We start from the raw sequence: 7358 nt of genomic DNA, 5'->3' as shown, positions 1-7358 counted from the left end.
GGCAGCGACCCCTGGTTTCTGACAAGAAACCGGCTTGTAAGGGGAGGGGAAGTACTGTAAATGTGAGCTGCTGGTAAACTCGCTCTGTTTCTCTCTAAAAAATCTCTTAAAGCGGGAGATCGATCGACCAGGCCGGTATTGACGCTCCCCTAAGAAGGCTCACAGTCCTTTAATAAGGATTAAAATCGGCTGCAGTTAGTATGTTAGAAGGTGGGTATTGCTGATGATACGCACGCATCCCCAAGGAAAAAGAGGAAAAAAGCCAAATGTTAAACTTGCCAGTAGTCTTACACAGATCTGGAGGTTACAGGTACAGTAGGCCCCCCTAGAGGCTGTAAGCTTAGTTAATAAGAAGGTGCCTAAAACCCATTACAGTCACTTCCATAGCTACAGCGACGGGAGTTTAGTGCTTACTTCCCTGGAAGCCCGGCTGAGCAGCCCGATGTTGCTGTGCAGCTTTACATGGATGTTGTGCTTGTGCTCCATACCTCTGCAATATTAGAAGTGAAATATCACCAGTATTCAATCTATACCAAGGTAGACCTACGCTGAAATAAGTAACATTACAATAACTTAAAAGTTCACCTTCCAAATGAACTAAAGTTTAATTTTGGTGCAAAACAGATTTTGCTGAAGGAAAAAAAAAAAGCCGTAGTTCTACGTGGCTTCACAATGCAAAAAAAGTATTTTTTTACCTGTTATGAAGTTGCATGCCTGCCTCTTGTTTTCTGTATCAAATTTGCTCATTTTGAAACTATTATTCTATCGATCAGCTCTACAAATATTAATGCTAACTAAGGTCAATCAGAAGTCCTCCTCCCTTGTGCAGCTTCATTAACAGGAACGGTAGCATGGCCCAGATTCATTCTTTGGTTCTATTAGTGTCTGTTCACATCAGGATTACACAGCTATAATCTATTGGAAAACAATTAATTTACATGAGAAACATGATGTCAAGAATCTAGGTCACTCAGTGTGAGCTCTGCAGGGGACATAGCAAAAAAATGACAACCTAAAATTATTTAGGTGACTAAAATCAACAGACAGGGTTGGGTGTGTTTTGCCAGCTAACTTGTTTGATAATGGTGCAGGCTTTGCGTAATCATTTCCAATCTTGTTCTAAGTGGATGACTCAAGATGGTGGAAATTGTGTTCCTTTATTTTTGCCTCCATGTTTTTCAAATTGATCAAAACCAGGTACTTGTTTCCCTCCGAGGCCCACTGAGTCAGGTAATTCTAGTTAATCACCTGATAGCTCGCATTTTTGAAGTATGGGCAGTAACGATGCTCTTCTTTGTCACAGTGACCGTCCAGGGCTGGAAAACTGCTCCTACCACTGCTTGCTTTAAAAATAGAGCTGCTGAAGCAACTCAGATGGGCTTGGTCTGGGAATCTGGTAGAGTACAAGGAAAGAGAGAGAAAAAGCAGGAGACAAGATGGAGCTCCAGGGCATGAGGAGGAGATGGCTGAAGGAAGGAGGAATAGGAAGCAGGTGCGTGGGGCTTATGGACACAGCAGAGCAAAAAGAGGGTCAATCAAGAGATGATCCTAGAGAGTAAGAGGGAGGATCAGCTAGAAAATGGAGACTGTAAATATTACAAGACAAATGAAACAAAAAAAAAAAAGAGAGAGAAGTAAATATGAAAATAAGACATCCTGTTGAGGAGAGAGGGGAAACACCTACTGGGGCTTGTTTGTTTGTTTGTTTCCTCTTTGTTTATGTCAGTCTTACTCTTCTAATTAAGTCAGTACCTAAAGGAAACAGGTATAATACCTTTAAAGTACGTTGGATTATTACCATCATTGGCAAATTCCCCTTTTTGAAACATCTCCCACAACGCTGTTTTTTTGTAGAAATAGAAATTTATGCAGTTACAGATCTCAGTAGTTTATTTTACAAAAAAAGTAAAGTCTCTTTAAAGTTCACTATTTAAATTGACTGTGGGGCTCAAGTAAAAATAAAGAGATTTCATTTAGAGACCTCAAGGGTTTTGGTTGATGGTATTAGAGATTATTTATGTCTCTTTAAATGTCATCTTATATTAGTTCTGGGTAGATCAGCATTTCACAGAGCAGCAAAGTTCATCCTCACACAAAGAGAGCAACATACGAAGAGCTGTAACATATGTGGGGAAGCCCAGGAAAATATTTCAATGCATTTTGCAGATACGCTCTTTGGAGGAAGATGCTGTATAAGTGTGGTCAGAAAATGTCTTGATGAGTTTGAAAGCTCGTGTAGACTTCCTTTCTGCCTCAGTTGACCAAGGTGACAATAATTGCTAGATTAGGTAAATCCTCAAGCTCCTGTAACCCAGTGGCATATCTTTAGAGAGGGGTTTTGCTGTTGTGTACACATGCTGCTGGTCGTACCTGTAGTTTAATCCATGCTTAGTTTATGTGACCTTGACCTGAATCCAACCTAGCGGGACAGAGGCCAAATGGGGAATTAGCGCTGGGAGTACAAGCTCTGTTCAGCCTCTGAGTCAGCAGAGCCTGAAAGCATCCGAACGGTGTCATCGTCTCATACAATTGTGGCAGAAGCGTCTGTGACCAAGTCGCATGCTATTTGTAGTGGAGAGTTCAAACCTTATGTTGCTGTGTGTAGATTGCCTGAGAAAAACAGTATTTTTGGCATTGCAAAATCAGAAGATGCTTGTAAATGCGATAGTGCTATGATAGGAGTCTTTCCCAGTGAAACTCAGAGGGGTTTTTACTGTTGAGCTCAGTGGGGACAGACTGTAATTTTTAGCACGTAGGACGTCCATAGACATAAAGTGTGAGGCAGGTTATGAAGCCATTACTCAGGCAAATGTGTTGCGTGGGACTGGTGGTCACACAAGGCGCTGTGTTTGCTGCTTTTCTGTTCAGCATGTACACAGAGTACCTTGTGCTTATACACACTGATCTTCCGGGCCCTTCCCCTTTAACCTGTGGCTATGGGGAAAAAAGATGTTTCCCAGACCAGTACCAACTTATTAAAATGGTATTCAACAGAAAAATACAGAGGGAATTTATTGGGCTACAAGGAGATTTCACATTTTTGTGAATTGTTTTCATGTATTACAGGCTTCACTCCTGACTCTGCTTTCATTTCCATTAGATTGACTCCATTCTAGCCAGCTAACTAGAAAGAGTTTTTCCAAAACTACGCAGACAGATGTGTAGAACCACACACTTGCCGACCAAAGGGATCACAGCTACATCAAATGCGAGCTCAGTTCCTAAAGTTTCTGTCAAAAGCATGTCGATGCTGCTTTCAGCAGCCAAGCACTGGCCAGCTTCGAGCTCCTCCTAAGGCAGGGGAGCTCAGGCTCTCTGCCGTGCTTCTGTCTGAATCTGGTAGGCTGCACTTAAAAGGTAACATAGCATCGATCCGCTAGGTAACTTCACAAAACTAATGAGTCCACAGTGCCGACATGAATTGAGGAGGACACAGCGCGGATATTTCTCCTTTCAATTACATCGGCTCTGTGCGAGTTGCCTCGGGAGGCAGCACCTGCCCTTTGATTGCTGTGCTCTTCCACAGTAGCACGAGTAGAGCGATGGCACACTTGCGCTCGGGGAGCATTCATCGCTAAGTTTAAACCGCGCTGCTAGCTCGTTCAAAGGTTTTGGTGTTGCAGAATTAGTTGCGGTGTAGTAGCAGATGAAGACTTGGGTGCCTTCCGATGGTTTGTGGTACATTCGTACAGCACTGGCTGTCAGAGGGGCTGGGGGCAGCAACACGAGGTATGGCCAGTGTACGCTGCCGGTAAGGGTGGTTTGTCACGCCCAGTGCTTGCTAACGCTATAGCGACCACTGCTTGGCTCTGAGTGACGCTTCCCGTTCTGTGCCAAGTTAAACAGCGCCGTTGTGTTTTCGTCTCTGCCTTTCTATTTTTGGGTGCTAAAACAGGTACCAGGGTGCGTTATGCGCTCTTCAAAGCCAGAGTTATGAACCACTGAGGGAATTGATGATGAGTGAGGTGCCTCTTTCTACACCTGGTTTGCCGGTGCGTCAGCAGGGATGGTTCTGCGCGTGCTAGAAGAGGGCAGGAGTTACCGGTGGCTGGGGGGAGCCTGCTGTTTGTGAATGGAGTTAGCCTTCGTATAGACGGAGTTCCAGGCACCCACGCGAAGCTCAGCATGACAGGACCCTGACCCACGTGCCACTTCCTCCAATAGGAGGAAAAAGGAAGTATGGCGTGAGCGCAAAGCAACATGCTGTTACCGCACTGCTTCTGCTCTGTTCTTGGTGTAAAAATAGTGTCATTCCCGATGGCTGCCGGTGCCAGCTGACAAGACCTCTGCTTTGTGACAAATAAACGCAAGTGTTTTGCTTTATGTCAGCTATGTTAACTATTAGGCATGTCAATATTACATTTTTGGCACATGTGACCAAGATTTCTGACAATAATGTGAAAATAATCCAAAGTGAGTCCAACGGCTTGGCACAACAGCATCACGTTTGCACAGCCTGTTCACACAAGCTCTGGAGAAGAGCAATGATGAAAACTCATTTGGTGTTTGCAGGTTTGCCATGTCTTAGCTGTAAATAAAATTCAAGTTTACCAGTTTAGGTCAAACCTGCAGCAAAGCAGAACGCTCAGTTTCATCGGTATTTTAAAGCTGGGGCTTATGCTCAGTTGAATAACTGTGTCACTGTCAACTGAGGAACTTTGACAAAGAAAAACTGATAGGGGTTTGAGCGATCAGACAGGAAGTTTAAGGAACAGTGTTCATCACCAAATAAATGTAAATATCTTTATTTTTAAAAATGTTAATGGCACCTTAGAGGCAGTCATGACTATACAACAAAATATACAAAAATTACATTTTCGTAGTTGCATCGTTCCACAGCGCTGCACAAAATGAAACTGGAATGAGAAACATTGCAGATCACACACTGAGACAATTAACCTTAGTCAATAAAAACAGACAAATTTTGGTACACCTCGATACTACCAGACCCAGGTTCCCTGGGTAAAAAGGAAAGGTGGCTTTGTGCAAAACTTCCCCACAACAGTACAACTTAATACGCCAAATGTAGAGCAAATCAACCGTACAGGATAGTTTGACTAGTCCTCATGCAGTCTTTATATACAGCATCATCTCAGTTTGCTTTTTCAGGGAAAGTAAGCAATTCCATTAACTAAAATTAAGCTTTTCTTAGTCTTTCACTGCTGTAATATAAAATCGTCTGATTCTCTCCGCTGGGTTGTGCTCAGCATCAGAGAGGCCATTCAGACTTCATCTGAAAACAAGCCTTTAATCATCTCTTGCATTGTAAAGGGGAGCAATGTAGTTAATCAAAAGCCATGTTCTGGCATGACGGTAAATGAAAAAAGCAGATAAATATTTTCTTGATTAAAAAAAGAGAATAAACTTGCCTGGTTGCTATTCTTAGATGGACTTGCAGAAGTAATTAAATTGTTATCCAAATTAAAATGTTTAATTACATTAATCTGTGTTTACCTTCTGTTGTACCATTGAATCCAGAAGTAAAATTTCGATATCATAGCAAAAAGGAGCTTGGTTTCCAAAATTGGTTTCCATTCCATGTAAATGAACCACAAGCTGCTTTTTTTTTTTTTTTCCCCCAAATAATTTCTTGTTCATTGGTTTTTTTACTCCAGAAAGAACTACCTGTGATTATGCAGTTGACTTTGTGTCAAACATAAGCCTGAACTCTTTGAACAGCAGCATTCAACCTTAATTTCAGATGTTGGAGTCCTTGTTTATGTCACTCAGTAACTAATAATGAGCTCGTAACCCTTATGATTAGTAACCAGAAGCTTATGCTCACACTGGATTTGTCTAGCTTCAGCTTCTAGTCAGTGGATCGTGTATCTTTCCTACAGCAAATTGCCTTCACCTATTGAAGTTCTATTCCCCAGATCAGCAGTCACGATTTGTTCAAAGAAAACCACTGGCTTTTAAATATCCTCCATGCAGCGCAGACACCAGATCTGTATGTGTTGGTCCTGCAGCAGAGGCACTGCCTAACACCAGCATTTTGCTAATAAACTAAAAAGCAGTCGGGTTTGATAGTGCTTCTCCAAGAATTCGTAGGCATCACAGGAGCGCAGTAAAATGAGAAATTGCCTGAACGCATATGATGTAAAGCAGAAAGGAGACTGAACTTAACCCGGGTCTCATCCAGCGCTGTCAGTGACTAACTGGATGTTCAGCAGTAATGGAGTTGGAGCTAGTGGAGGGATCCATTATACACGTTTTAGAGGAAACCTAATTCAGGCCTGAATGCTGAAATGGGAGAGATCAGGAAAATTGTGCTAACCTTCACGAGAAACTAAATCTCCAGAAACCTCTGAGCAAAGAAGCTGCCAAGCACCTATAGAACAGGTATTAACAACTAACTGAAGGGCTTTTCAATTGGAGAACTACCATCAAAGCAAAGTGAAATAATTGGCTACCAGGCAGCACCAAGCAGAAAAATCACTGTCTGGCAACTTTTTGTTGCGTGGGAGTGTTTGAGAGGCTCAGGATGAGTAAGCGTAAGGAGTATACTAGGAACGTCTAACGTGTTGTATGAGAAGATAAAAGCAAACGGCCTCCTGACAGAACACGGTTAATTGGTTGAGAAGCTGAATGAAGTTCTCATTAAGAGAGATCTTGCAGCTGTTTGGGATGGCCTAGGCATACTTCCACAGCAAGCAGAGCTCTGACTGCAGGCCAGACGCATACACTCGTATAATCCCAGCCGAAGCGGTGGAAGTGACGCTGGCTCTGAAGTTAGTGGCACAGGCATTGGCCCTGGCCAGCCCGGCCACCAGCCTGCTCCTGGGTGGGGACACAGCTGGCTGGCCTGCGCTACCACATCCCGTTGCTGTTTGCATCCATGCCCCATAGGCAAAAGCTAGGACGAGCCGTTCTGCGCTGAAGCTGCCCTATCATTCCACAGGGAGGCTGCTCAGAGGGCGGTTTTAGGGGCAGCTAATGATTCACTCCAGCAAGAAAGAAAAAGGCTCATCTCCCGTTTTGTCCCCAGTTTGCACTCACAAGACCTTCCCGCCAGCCCTTTGAGCCTCTAGCTCTCCAGTGGAGAGCTGGCCACCCCTTTTGCTCGGTTTTTCTTCCAGCCCGGTGAGCTAGCGTGGCATTCGGAAGACTGCACGGCACAGCAGTGTCAGCACAGGGTAAGACACAGGAGGGTGAAGGCCGGCGGGGAGGGGGCAGACCTCCCTCCCTCCCCTGTGGCCGGCCTGCCGCTCAGCTCAGCTCCTGGCACTGCAGCCGTGCTCCATGCAGGACTGCAGCAGCTGCACCCAAAGGCAGGCTTTCACCCTTCACATCAATTTTTAATTTCTTGATATGTGTCACATCCACCAGTGATTTGAATCCAGCAGGGGAAATCACCT

Source organism: Egretta garzetta, unplaced genomic scaffold (assembly GCF_000687185.1).
Source record: "Egretta garzetta isolate BGI_Z169 unplaced genomic scaffold, ASM68718v1 scaffold38, whole genome shotgun sequence".
NCBI classification, from domain to species: domain Eukaryota; kingdom Metazoa; phylum Chordata; class Aves; order Pelecaniformes; family Ardeidae; genus Egretta; species Egretta garzetta.
The sequence above is the reverse complement of the archived record's forward strand: the minus strand, read 5'-3'. Positions refer to the sequence as shown.